General features: G+C 42.0%; 1 protein-coding gene across 1 annotated transcript in view; it reads right to left on the bottom strand.

The window, feature by feature from the left end:
- Nucleotides 1-1454, bottom strand: part of LOC126385482 (cadherin-22-like) — a 246946-nt gene extending 245492 nt beyond the window's left edge. The window contains exon 1 of the mRNA XM_050037217.1: nucleotides 1268-1454. The gene's annotated coding sequence lies outside the window, so the exon portion shown is untranslated. The remainder of the gene's footprint in view (nucleotides 1-1267) is intronic.
- Between the last annotated feature and the right edge of the window lie 13265 nt (nucleotides 1455-14719).

The following is a 14719-nucleotide window of genomic DNA, read 5'->3' as shown; positions in this document are numbered from 1 at the left end:
CACGATGAAATGTTTGAGAAGGGAGAGATGCAGAATTCAAAGAGAGTAACTGATGATGGGGGAAGAAAAGCAACAAAATTTGGATCTTGTCCAAATGAAATGTGTTAAACAAACAGGATATAAATTACAGCTGATGCTTATTTGATGTGTGACTATCCATTAGATGCAAAGGAAGATTAAAACTGATTAAAAGACAAAGTATAAATGACTTAACCTAAAGTAATTGGTGGTAAGATGAATATGCACAGCAGCATGAGCTTAATTAAAAAAGATAAAGCACCGATGGTTATCATTTGCAACCCCTTCTGCTCTGGAAGGAGACTTTAACAAGACTACAACCACTGTATCTGTGAAGGATTATCACAAAGCGGATAAACACCAATTCCGTGTTTTTGTTTCCTGATAAAAACTGCTTTGATGCTTGTGTGCCTCTAAGTCTGCATTCAGTCGTGGCTTTAGTGCACAGTGGCTCACATCCAACTTCCCCAAATGCATCCTGCTGGCGCATCAAGTGGCTGCAGTCCTCGGAAACGCATCCCACTGTGCGAGGAGGTGCGTGCAGTCATTTTTACACCTCCCTATAATTTCATTTGGGGAAAAGTCTGCAGCGTTTTTGCAACAATTCGGCTGGCCTACATATTTACACGTATTTCCTCATGACAGGGCGCAAATTCTTCACACAGGAGTGTTTGAATTTCCACAGCCTGCATGCGCACACTACTACTGCTGCCCCAATCTCACTGTGAGGAGAGCTCACTGGAATTTTGCTGTACAATAAATGCATGCCATTATCGATGTGCAGACACAGCTCGTCAGACACCGTTTCCCTACTTCACCGTAAGCCTCTAAAATCACCACAATTAACCTGCTTACTGCTTAAATGGTTTAATATAATCGGAATACACGTCCGGTCTCCAGCGCAGCGCTCATTACCGACTGCACTAACCCGCCGTTAATTGTGCTCCAAGTGGCAACAAGTTAGGCGGTGATGCTCAGCCTTGAAGTGAAGATGAAAAAAAAAGGCTGAGTGAGATGCAAAAGCCACCCATTCTGCCTCTCCTCACACGCGCACGCACGCACATAAACGCACAAAAATCACTGTGTGTGCATTTATGCAATTTGCCTCTATTGCAGTGCACACAAAACTCCTCCAGAAAGGCGTGCTGCAGCTCCGGTGAAGTTGCATGTTGCAACACCGACACGGCACACTGAACTTTCCGATTAAATTAAAACACTCCCCCTCCTCCACAAATAAAAAAAGTCCTACCTTTTGCTATCGTGCGGCGGAAACAAATGCCTTGACAAGTTGCAGTGGCAGGTGGCGGCTATTCAACTTGCAGGGTCCTCTCCGGAATGAAAGGTGTACGATCCTCTGTGCGGTGTGAATAAAAAAAACAGGAGTCAGAGGAGATAGGGATAGACGCTCTGTGCGCCCTTGTCTCCCACCGCGCTGCGCGTCTGGAGTCTCCGTTCCGACAAGCGCAGGGAGAGGAGAGGGGACGGCCAAGCCAAGCCGCTCTCGGCACGGCGCGGTGTGGAAAGCCCCTGGTGGTGATGGAGGGAACCTACAAATGAAGAGGTGGAGGAGAGAGAAAGAGAGAGAGAGAGAGGAGGAGGATGGCGATCATCGCAGCCACCAATAGAAATACAAAGTAACAGAGCAGCATTTTGTTTTGACCCCTCTGACAGAGCGTATCCTCTTAATCGATGCGCGGCGTCACCTTGAACTACACCCTGGGGATTTTGACCTATTGGTGGGAGGATTCTGCATTTGTGCATTATTATAACTGTAACAATTACAGCCAGACTTGTAGGACTTGTGTGCATCTGTTTGTGTATTCTGAAAAAAAACAACAACAGAGTGCTGAAACACTAAATCCATAACTTTCAGAGCTATGGGCATCTAAGACTGTGGGCAAAAAGAGGTTGCCACAGTTCACTTTCTAGCTTGTTTTTCAAATTTGTAATTCACTTGCAGCTGCATAACTTCACTCCTCAGTCAAAAAAAGTAGAATGTCTTTACCAGGCAGTCTTAATGTAAATAGCTCAATCATTAATTCCTGTCATTGCAAACAGTTGAAGGGGCCACTGTGCTTTTCAGCTGAGGAAACACCATTTTTTTATGAGCTGTATGAGTGTCAGAAAATAAGAGCAAGAGAGGAAATGAAGAAATGCTTCAGCACAATGAACTGTGGTCGAGGATGGAGGTTGTATTCAGATGTGTTTTCTTTGGGTACTGGACAAGGTGCAGAAGTCAAGTATGCCCGCTTCCCTTGAAGTGGTTCACCTGTTAATCAGTGTGTGTGACAAGAATGTGACAGAGGCAGAGAGACTGACGTGTGCACACACACACACACACACACACACACACACACACACACACAGAAGGAGGAAGATGTTTTCTGCTGCAGATTACCCACCATCTCGACCAGCTGGAGCCTCTCAGAGGCTCAGTCAGCAAGGTGAGAAAGGTTAGGAAGCTGATGTACCAACAAGGATTTTTAAAAGCCAGCGTGCAGAGGCTGTTTACAGAGAGGTGCTGTACACAGGAAGAGAGAGTCAGAGAGGAGGAAGGAGGCAGGAGGAAGAGGGAGGGGGAGTCAGAGGGTGAGAGAGGAAGTGAGAAAGAATGTGTTCTCATGTTAATCCCGGGTAAGGACTTCATGACTGGATGGATTCAACTTGTACACCCAGAGGCAGGAGATTACATGAAGGAACTGGCTGAATGGGTGAGGAGTTTGGTTGCATTTGGGGACAACATCATGTCCACCGTGCTGCTACTGGACACTCAGTTTTATCTCATGACCGTCTTCACTGTTGATGCATTTTGATGTGTTTGGCACATGATTTTAGATCATTTCCGTCCTCAATATAATCAGTTATTTCTTCAGTCCAGTTTGTTGACTAACTCCTGCTCCTGCAGTTGCCTGTACCATATTTGGATTTCTGCCTCTAGTTGGTTTGACACCGTATAAATGTTAGGTTCAACATCCGTTTTCCAGCTGAAAAATCCAGCGTCTTGGCCTTTAACCTGATGTGTCCTTTCCACAGTGCTACATGTCCCCTCAAGGTAACAGGTCATTTCCATTAGGGGTTTAATATAATTTGTCCATCTCATGTCTGACCTCTTAAGAGTCTCAATGATTTTGAGATTTTGGCCTATTTTGCTTCCATAACTTCTTTTAGGCTAGTGGAAGGACAATGTCCAAAATACACAATTAGGTGTTTATGTTAGTCAAAATTTCTGCTCTGAAAATTTTTGGAAAAAGCATATATTTATTAAGATACTGCCTGATTTGTATTTTTAACCTCCTGAGACCTGAGCCTTTGTTTAGTATGCATTTTTGATTTTTCCTAGCAGTTTGGGATCAGTAGGACCTAATAAGTATAATTAAAAAACTTAACACATTGTCAACAACAATTAAGTCCCAATGTCTTCAAACGAGTACATTTGTTGTCATATCAAACTACAAACATTATTAATCACAGATAAACAAGTTTCAACCATACAATGTGATCAGGTTTTGGACCTTGTCCACTTTTGTGTCAGGATCGACTGCAGACTGACTTGGCAGAGATAGCTGCCATCTTGTTTTTACATGGATTAGTGTATTGTGCACTTACCACCACTAGATGGCACAAAATAGTGTCCACGAATGAGGACAACAGGTCTAAGTTAAGGAGAATGAAGTATAAGGTCAAGTGTGTTGTCCAAATATGAAGACACATGGTCTCAGGAGGTTAAACATAAAATGTCATAAAATTTTGTCGACAAAAAAAAAATGATAGCCTTATATCTATTAATTTAAAAAAAATTAGCCTGTTCACTCGCAGTGTCTTTTTTGGTCTGAAAAAGTATGGAATTTTACAATACTTATCTTTAACCCTTTGAAACCTGAGCAATTTGGCTTGATTTCTTTAAACACACGGGGAAAAGGCAACAAAAGAAGAAATGACCCCAAAAGTTAGCAAGATATTAGTAAAAAATAAGTGGAGTGACATCACTTTCCTTGTGCTGCTTTCAAATTGTTAAAGGCCATTTTCTCAAATTTGTTTTTTCTCATAGTCAGAGAAATCTCTACTTCAGTAGCTCTTTCATACACCAATCTTTCCACTTTCATTCATATCTATATTCTGCAGCTGTTTTTTTAACAGGGGGTTGTTGATATCATTCATAGCCTGATTTATAGACATTTTATTCCTAAAAACATGGAGAACATTTTTAAAGCTATTTACAGTATGCTATGCTATGCTTTATATGGTAATAAAGAGATATCCAAAATCCCCTTTGTAAAAATATTTGACTCTTAATATGCCAACAAAATGAAACAAGAATTTTGAACCTGGCTTATCCAGTGATTAGTTTTTTGTTCAGAAAATGTATGCAAATCAGCACATATTTAATTAGATAATGCCTAATTTGCATATTTAAACTAGGGGAGTTTTGCGGTGATATCTATGTTATTTTTTTTCCCTATACACCTGTTTTGTCTCCCCCTAATGTTCTTTTTTCTCATACATTAATCCACAGCTGAACACTTGGTTTGTTTGAAAATTGTCACTCAGTGATAGGAGAGAATAAACTAATTTGATGTGCATATTTAAGCCAAAGGTTTTGTCTTGTAATCATCTTTTCCCTTGTAGCTCAACCTTTGCATTATGCTTCAGTATACTTGCTGTCCCTGGTCATTTTACATAGCCAGCTCCTGGGATGGAAGTGCTGACTAAGGACATGCCTCCTGAATATTACATTTTTCCTCAGCAGCGAGGTGTTGAAACACTGCCCGTGCCTATCGCTCAAGCCCGTAATGGGAACCGGAGACCAGCAGCTACAAACATAAATATCTGTGGATATAGTACTGTAAGACACAACCAGCAGAAGATCAATACGGGGCAGCGAGAGGGAGATTGGGTGGGAGAGAGGGAGGTGAGGGACCATGGGTAAAAGGTTCTTAGATGGTAACGGTCATGTTAGTGGGATACTTCACTAGCACAATACTTTATCTTCCATGTGGAAGTGATTTTTAAGGAACGATACCAGTCAAAGGTTACTGAAGCAATCTATTTCCTCCCAATATATTGATGTTTTTCTGCTACAGCTGCTACTGTGTATTACAGTCGTCTCCTCTTATCCCTCTATTCATGCTCATACCTGCAATATTGCTACTGCCCAATCCTAAAACCAACAGCCTACTAAGCTGCAGCTACCTCACAGAGACCCACTTGCTTCATATATTCTGCATTCTGAGAATAACAGTGGATTTAAAATATGTCTTGCTCATAGCTCTACAACATAAATCAACCTGACATGATTACATGTACAGCACAGAGCAGCTACTTTCAACACTGTAACTGTCAGACTGTGTAATAGCAGGCGCAGTAGGTTAAAAATATCACGGGTGGCAGTTTATGGCCTCCTGCCCAAAATCAGCACCATGGACAACTCCGTATTTCCAAACAGACTGAGGCAGAGAGCTGCTGCAAACATGATTCCTAATCAGCACCATGGACAGCACCTCACTTCCAGACAATGGTTTGTAGAGAAAGCTGATTCCAGATCAGCAACATGGGCATTTCCTCTTTACTGTGACATTACCCACTGGTTTGTGGACTCTCATTTTGAAGCCTCAAGTTCAGCAATTTGGCTGTAGCCGTCTTGGTGTTTTGGAGCCATATTTAGATGAGAGGTTGGAGATGTGGAGGAGCAAGGGCTGGATCTGACTCAAAATATACTGACTCCTTGCAGACAGCCTGTCACTTAAAGTAGTTACACCCTTAATTATGCATAAATTAGCTACAAGGACCAAAGCTGTTCTTTGTACAAAGCTGTTAACATGTTTATTTGTGCTGTGAAGGTGGACATTGTAACATACTGGTGTTAATCCTGGAGCCAGCACCAAGTGGCCATTTAAGGAACTGCAGTTTGGGGCACTTTCCATGTTGGCTTTATTTGTCAACCTGTTATTAAAGACTGAATCCAAATCAACAGCATGGACAAACCAATTCAAATACAAAACTGTGCAAGAGAGTTGCCTCAAAGCTTGACAACTCCTTATAGACCCTTTTACTGTTAGTAAACAGTATGACTTTTTTTGGTGGGCAGGGCTTAGCTGGTGGTAAAACAATTCTCCACAGACATTAGCTAGTACTGGCTAGCAAGTTCTGTTGGATTGTTTTAGACAATGGAGGAAGGTGATGTGAGTGGTGCATTCAGAAATACTCATTCCAAGTATTGGAGCGCAATCTGGCACAAACTGGACAATTCGTAAATTCAGAGCGCTGTCAGAATGTACCATTCAGTTATTCGGAGCACCACACTATCGGAGTGGCAGAGCACACTCTTGGCACTCTGTCTGAGGAGACGGGAGTAGCAGAGTGCCAAGTGGTGTGAATGTGTGATTAACTTAACTGTTCCTTAATTTATATAGACAAATAATGTTGTGTTTCTTTGACCAACAGGGCTCTCATTTTAGTGTAGAGCATCAGACTGAATTTACAAATGCACCATGTCAGGTCACTCACTCTCCGGGACCGCCAGTGTTACTTGAATAAGTAAAAACTCACCAATGGGACCAGACTAGCCAACCCCTATGCTCTCACTCAGTGGATGGACGATGTCACAGGATTGCTGAAAGTGAGATTGCCGACTTTGTGGTTGATTACTATGCCAATCTTACAAAGGAGGACGACACTTGAATGGTTTCCTCCAGTTTGTTTTGCTGTCGACGCCTAAACTAACTTCTTAGTTAGCATAATGGAGAAATCCAACATTCCTCTTAATACCTCCTCAATATCTCCTAAGTGCTATATGTAAGTACCATGACCTGGATGACTGAGAATCTTCACCGACAACCTCCTCAATACCTGATCAGATGGACATGATAACCCTCTACACACATTATTCATCCCTGCAACAGTAAATACTTTTTCCCTAACCTGATATGAAGTGTGTGATGCACATGTGAGCATTTTTGATGATCTCCTCCATCCAGTCCTTTTATCTTATCACATTTAACCATAGTTGTCTTCTTTTTGTTGACAGGCAGTGGCAGCTGGTATGTGACGAAATTTAAGTTGCGAGCCATGACTCCTTCCATTCTGGCTCCCAGTAACACAACGACATTTTAAGACTCCTATGTAGCCTACAGCCTTATGGTGGCGAGTCATGTTCTGCCTCCAGCTAAGAAAACTGACGTCAATGTGACGTCGGCCCTAAAAGGGTCTATGGGGATTGACTCACTCCTGGAGCCAGCCTCAAGTGGCTTTTTGAGGAACTGCAGTTTTGGGCACTTTCTGAATTGGCTTCATTTTTCAACCCTGGAGGTTGCCGCTTGTTGAAAACGGAATCTAAATCAACAGCATGGACAGTGCCCATTCAAATGGAAAACTGTGGGAGAGAGTTGCCAAAGCTGATCCTCAAGTAGCACCACGGACAACTCCTTATTTCCTTACCGCAGACAGGGACACACAGGAGACATTTGCCTTCAAAGGGCTTTCTGGCAGAAATCTATTCTTTTTAACCAAAACCACAATTTATTTCCCGAACCTTAACCAAGAAATCCTGTTCTGGCAGAAAGCCCTGAAGGGATACTTCAAAGCTGGTTCCATATCAGCACCATGGACAGCATAAGTTATTTATGGGATATTTCTCCACCAAACAGCATTTTATTTTCTAAAGAATTATATAGGAGGCGATCCATAGAGATGTAGTGGACACTAAAATCACCTCTCACTCCCTGTGACCACAGTTCTAGACATTATATCTCAAATTCTTTTTAATCAAAAATGACTTAAGCTAATTAAATACATTTTAATATATGTTTGTGAGGTAGTTGTTTGCAGGCATGAGGTAATCCAAGCTCCTGTAAGGAGCAGATTCATGTACAAAAATATGAGCAGCTCTCTCACCAACCAAAGACGAGTAAGATTAATAACTTTATTTATACTGTACAATCAAAGGCAAGAAAAACAAAACAAAAACAAGGTTAAGCAAATTAAGACAAAGCCACTGGCAGAGACAGAGATTTAAGCGTAACATTGAAACTGTGATGCAGTCACTTGTTAGATGGTGAGTTCTTCCAAGAAACTGACAGAGATATAATGGAACGAATACAAAAGCATAAGAAACTGTGCAGAAAAGGGACTAAGGATTATTAGGATGTTTACAACAAACCCTTCAAGCTTGCCAAGATTCAGAAATGAGCAATATTGTTTCCATGCAGCACAACACTACACACCAACTCCATCACTTTTAAAAAAAATAATAATATGGATTTGTCCGTGCTGTGTGTCAAATTAGGGGGGCTTTGACTCATTGAAGGTTCACTCCAGCCATTGCGGGGCCATTTCAATTCAATTTAATTCAATCCAATAAACTTTATTTATCCCTGCGGGGAAGTTTTCATGGTGGATAAAAATACATTAAAACAACACACACACAGTATGAATATAAAGAGTTACCAGCTCACAAAACACACACCTCAACAGCAGCACAGCACTATCCAACATTCACCTACCTATGTAAGTTAAAATATAATTTGCATTTAATAGTTTTAAATCAAGTCTCCAGACTGTACAGGCACAATTAGCAGCAAACTCAAGATGCTGAGGTCGATAAGATATGGGAGGTTCAGTAGCGCACTCGCAACAAAGGCAATTTAGCCCTTGAGGACAAACAGGCCTGCTATTATCAAGCATTAGTAAATACCTCAGATATCTCAATAGATTAAAAATGAGACATTGAAGCGCACACAAAGTGGAGCAAACGCAACCTGGAGCTCCAGCACCGCTCTTTTCTCTAGCTATCCCCTTCATCAGATTCTATCAGATCTATCTATAGTTGTACTGGAGTTGTATTTTCTTAGCCGTGTCAAAGCGAGCTGGAGGCCTTAAGTTAAAATCAACACACCTGCCAGACATCCCCTTCTCAGTTTTGAGAGATCAGAGGAGAGCAACCGGAGGCCCAAATCAATAGTGCATCATCCGTGTTTTACTGTGTGGATTTCAAGCCACTGCCTTCTGCTTGCAAGCACTCTCTCCGATGCATTTAAACATGACGGTTCAGTGTTTGGCAGCTCAGGGTTAAGAAGACTTGTCGCTGTTTTTTTTTTTCTCTACTGGAGTCTATAAAGTTGTCGAAGAGAAACAACTCCTTTCATTTTACCTCACACTGATTTGATTTGCTTTGTGGATGCTGTGTCTATTCTTTATTTACCTGTTTTTTGATGCAATTTCCACCAATCTATTTAGCGTTTCCTCCATTTTTCAAAAACTTTTAGAAAGGTCAGCCTCAGATTCGCAAACAAACCATGTCCTCTGTTAATAACGTTATGTCAATAAAAGAACTTTATCATTTTGCATGCCTGTCACATTTGCGGTCTATATGAAATACTCATTTATTTTCACAAAGGACAAGGATGCACGTTGGGATGACAGGTTACAGAACGGATGCTGCTGTTGTCTAGCACACCCACACCAGCAGATGATGCAGGATTTCTGTGTTCAATTGCAAACCAGTTTTCATTGGGCTGCATACCTCCATTAACAATGCAGGGTAGTAATAAGGGACTCTGATGGGGGACTCTATTACCCGTAATGTTAGAGGCTGTCTGGGTGGGGGTGCTGGCATCCCATTGGGAAGATCAGGGAAACCAGACACACACCACCATTAGCTTTAGCAACATCTTTATCCATGTCAGCACCAATAACAGGATAAGGCAGTCAAAGATCAAGTATGAATACCTATCCAGGATGTCTGAGTCAGCATTGATTAATTGTCTGTGGTCCTTTGCCCGTGATGGATAATGATGAGATGTACAGTGGGCTCATTTCACTGATTTGCTGGCTGGCTTTTTAGCAGGGCTTTGGTTTTGTTGCTAACCAGCCTTCTGTCTATCATATGCTGTACAAACTGTAAAGCCCCCTGAGGAAAATCTGAGTTACTGGGTTATATAAAAAAATGTACTTGACTTTCTAAAGAAACTACAATTGTATCCCCACACTGTCGCATAAGCAGACCACCAACATTTCAACTAATAATACAAAATATCCTTCTCCAATTAATATGTTAATATGTCTACTGGTGGCTCTAAAGAGTGGCTGATAAGCTGCAGCCTCAACAAGAATTTGGTTTTAAAAATACCAGATCCCTGTCAACCAAAGCCTTAAAGGAGCTCTAAGTGATATTCAGAGTGTTACCATAGCAGCAAACAACTATTTGCTTTGTAAAGATATGGCTGAAAAAAGGTTCCTGAGTAGTGAATAAGTCACGCAACCTCTGTGTGTGTGTTGTAATCCATGCCTCTCTGTTGGTCGGTTTGACAGAAGGTTCAGCCGCACATACCTGTTTGTGCATGTGAGTCCCATCCATTCATCCATTTTCATCCACTTATCCGGGGCCAGGTCGCGGGGGCAGCAGGCAAAGGAAAGCACCCCAGACGTCCCTCTTCCCAGCAATGCTTTCCAGCTCCTCCCGGGGGCCCCAAGGTGTTCCCAGGCCAGATGAGATATGTAATCCCTCCAGCATGTCCTGGGTCTGCCCCGGGGCCTCCTACCAGTGGGACGTGCTGGGAACACCTCTAACAGAAGGTCCGATGCTCAAACCACCTCAACTGACCCCTTCCGATGTGAAGGAGCAGCCACTCTACTTCCAGCTCCCTGCGGAGGTCCAGCTCCTCACCCTATCTCTAAAAATGAGCCCAGCCACCCCACAGAGGAAACTCATTTCCATCACTTGGATCTGCAATCTCATTCTTTCAGCCAGTACCCAGAGCTTATGGCCATAGGTAGGGGTTGGGACGTAGATGAACCAATAAATAAAAAGCTTCACCTTCCGGCTCAGCTCCCACAACGGTCTGGCGCGGATGGCGCACCCACTGGCGCCGATCCATCTCAAACTCCTTTCTACCCTCACTCATGAACAAGACCCCAAGAAACCTGAACTCCCTCACTTCAGGCAGTAACTCTCCAAACCCAGAGGGGGCAATCCACTGGTTTCCAGCAGAGGGTCCCTGTGTGTGTAATCCACTAACTAGCTAATCACCACCACACTGCAATGTGCTTATACACGGGCTACCGCTGATATTGGTAGGGCATTATTGTGGAGGCGTAAAGCCCGGCCTGCAGTTCCCCCTAGGTTAATACCATTAGCTCTGTCAGCACTGTTGCCTTTGTTAGCACTGTTTACAATGTTAGCACCGCTAGCTTCAAGCATATTTAGCTGCTAGAGGTGTTAGCTCCTCACAATGTTAGCTGCTAGAAGTGTTAGCTCCTCACAATGTTAGCTGCTAGAAGTGTTAGCTCCTCACAATGTTAGCTGCTAGCCAGCGGCTCAGCCACCTCTATATTGGGAACCGTGTGCAGAGAACCTCTGAATGTTGTATAAAACTCCTTGTTCACTAAATGATTTGATTCTTCACCACAGTCTGGATATGATTGGTTTTCCCACCTGACTATAGCAATGCTCATGTGGCTCAGACCACTAAACAAGGGGGTGTTGCCTTAAAGTCTGTTCTTTTATATTTAATCTCTAACCTTGATATTGAATTCAACTCATCTGAGGCTCTTGTATTAAATTCATCTCCATCAACTATGAATGGCTTTGTCCGTTGAAACACCGTGTGATACTCTTTAGACCACCTGTCCCTCAATTTTAAGTACCAGCACTTTCAATATTCACCTGATTAAGGCCTTCGATCTTCTAAGTAAAGCCTTTCTGGCTCCTCTTGAAACTTGAACCCACTTCCTGCAGTGGTAACACTCGACTTTACTCAACAGGACAGTAGTGTTCTGCTGTCTCTCCTAACACATGGGTATCAGAACACTTTCTTATTAAATCTGAAGCAGCACTAGCCCGTCCTTGTAATGTTGGTGTTGATGTATTTACCACTCGCCACATTGGTCCGTTAACTTTAACTGCACTTCGTGAGCAATTGCTTGTGGTCCTGCCTACTTTTACTGCAGGGACATACCCTGTGGAAAACTGTGCCAGTGACTTAAAGAAAGCCCTTTCTAGACTCCCACATTCAGTTGGACCTTTTTTCTAACAAAACAAGATGGTCAAACAGGAAAATCAATTTGGAGTCTTTGGCCTGGCTCTCGTGTGGTTAAAGTCTTACCTACCTTGAAAAACAGACTGTGTTTCCTTTAGAAATAATAGTCAAAGAATAATGTTTGCGCCCCATTGGCTGAGGCCTTTGCAGAGGCCCGGGTTCAATTCCAACCTGTGATCATTTGCTACATGTCATTCCCACTTCTCTCCTCGCTTTCCTGTCTATCTCTAGCTGCACTATAATGAAGACAAAAAAGTCCTACAAATAATCTTAAGAAAAATAAATAATTCATCATTTTTTGGAGTGATATGGAGAGTATCTCAGGGCTCCTTTCTTGGCCCTCTTGTTTTCTCTCTTCACTGTCACCTCTTGGCCAAATTTCACACAGTCATGCAATTAATTTCCATTCCTATGTTAATGATACTCAGCAGTATGTGCCTAAAAAAGGAGGAAGATTATTACCAAATTATTAAAATTAGGCCTGCTTTTCTGCTGTGAAAAACTGGATGTCCTGCAATTTCCTGCTCCTGGAATTCTGATAAGACTGAGATGTGGTCACTGGCTCTGCTCGATGAATAACCTCCCTTCTGACTATGTTGAGGCCTTTAAATCCAAACTTAAAAGCCTTAACTTTCAGTTATTCTTGGATTACTTCAGGCTTTGTAGCTGCTAACATTATCCTTCTGGAGGGTCGGTCTCAGTCTCAGTGAATATATACAGCCTAGTGCTTACAGTCCATGTTTGTCCTGCTGATGAGAATACTGTAGTCTTTGTGAGAATGACTGCATCTCTCTAACCCTCTGTTTGTTTGGGTCCCACAAGCACAACTGTGTGCCTCTCTGTCCCTGGTTTCACCTCCTCGTCCTCTCTTTTCACTCAGGCTTCTCTGTGCTGGTCCATCGGCCATCCTGGGACATCTCTCTCCCTCTCCTGGCTATCAGTGCATTATTCCAGATGTCCTATCCATTTAGCGGCACCTGGAAGTTTCTTCATGTCCTCCCAGATCCATATTCTTCATATATGTTTACAGTCTATTTATAATGTTGTCATCCTGATTGTCGCTACTGTAATTTTATTATGTTGGGCTACAGGGCTAAAGGGCACTGACAGCACTATACATCATGTGCAATAGTGTTCTTCAATATCATGATCACTTGTCAATGTAGTGCAATATCATTTTCTCAGTCATGTGCAATGCTACTTCTAATTGCTTGTCATGTTCAATATAACATTGATTATCAGGTGCAGTCTGTTTTTTACACCATTGTAGATCATTTTTAGTATCTCTTGCACTGATCGTACTCCTATTGTTACTCTATTAGGCACTGGTTTTTGCTTTTGCTCCTTGAAAACTTCTGTCTTGTATATTTGTATATTTGAATATTTTGCCAGATATTTAATACTCTATTGTTATAAAACTGGACCCAGCGAGTGATCTTGACCTGGGGAACCCACTGGTTGTTCTGGTTGTTACTAGTTATGAAGAGTAAATTGTGGTTACTGTACTTAGTGTTACTGAAATTTTAAGCATTCTCTGGCACAAGAATTTCCCTCTGGATAAATGAAGTTCTACTGAATTGAAGTGAATTGAATTGAACTGGATTGTATTCAATATACACAATATCTAGTGCATGTCTGTCCCTCCTAGGAGAAGTATCCCTCCTTTACTGATCTTTCTGTTAAAGTGTTTATTCAAGGGGTGTTTTCCCTTATACGAGTCGAGCGTCTCGGGACAGAGGGTGTTGTAGGCTGTATAGAAAGCCTCTTTTTTTTTTAAGATATTTTTGGGGGGGGTTTGGCCTTTAATTGATAGGACGGACTAGTGTGAAAGGGGGAGAGAGAGAGAGAGGGAGTGACATGCAGCAAAGGGCCACAGGCTGGAGTCGAACCTGGGCCGCTGCGGCAATAGCCTTGTACATGGGGCACCTGCTCTACCACTAAGCCATGACACCCCTATAGAAAGCCTCTTAAGGCAAATTTGTAATTTGTGATATTGGGCTATATAAATGTACTTGAAGTGATTGTTTTAATTAACGAGTTTGATATGAACAATGACAAACAAGGAAATCAAGTAAAGCCCAACAACAGTGGTTGCAGTTATAACTCGCAATCACTTAAGCATGGACTACTGAACTGGGTCTACTAGGAGAAGACTCAAAATGACCACAAAGAGATGCAAAACAAGCAAAAAAAGATTGGGGCTGGGTATCGCCACTTATTTCCTGAGTCTATTCGATTCACAAGGACCCGATCTGATTCGATCTCCGATTCAAATAATACTGTAAATTTTACAACAAAATATCTTTAAAAAAAAATAATAAATTAGCAGCAGAATTAAAACTGAATACTTTATGACTACATGTTGTTTCTAGAGCAGCAACAGTAATATTAAAAAGGGAAAGTCACAATATAAATTTAATATGTCATTGAACAAAAAACTAAAATGTCAATAAAATAAATCATATTCCTGACATCACAATACTGAGTCAAGTTTGGAAAGAATAAAGAACAGAGACATCAGTCAGTATCAGTCCTGCTGTCCTCTCTGCTCCTCCCTCTGCTGCTGAGGAAGAGTCACTGCCTGCAGGTTGCATTACTGTTGGTAAGTTTTAAGATACGAGACAAACTGAGCTAAACCCTGAGACATAAACAACTGTTGTGTCAGCTTG

Source organism: Epinephelus moara, chromosome 24, assembly GCF_006386435.1.
Source record: "Epinephelus moara isolate mb chromosome 24, YSFRI_EMoa_1.0, whole genome shotgun sequence".
In the NCBI taxonomy this organism is placed as follows: domain Eukaryota; kingdom Metazoa; phylum Chordata; class Actinopteri; order Perciformes; family Serranidae; genus Epinephelus; species Epinephelus moara.
This window is presented reverse-complemented; position numbering and strand designations above follow the sequence as displayed.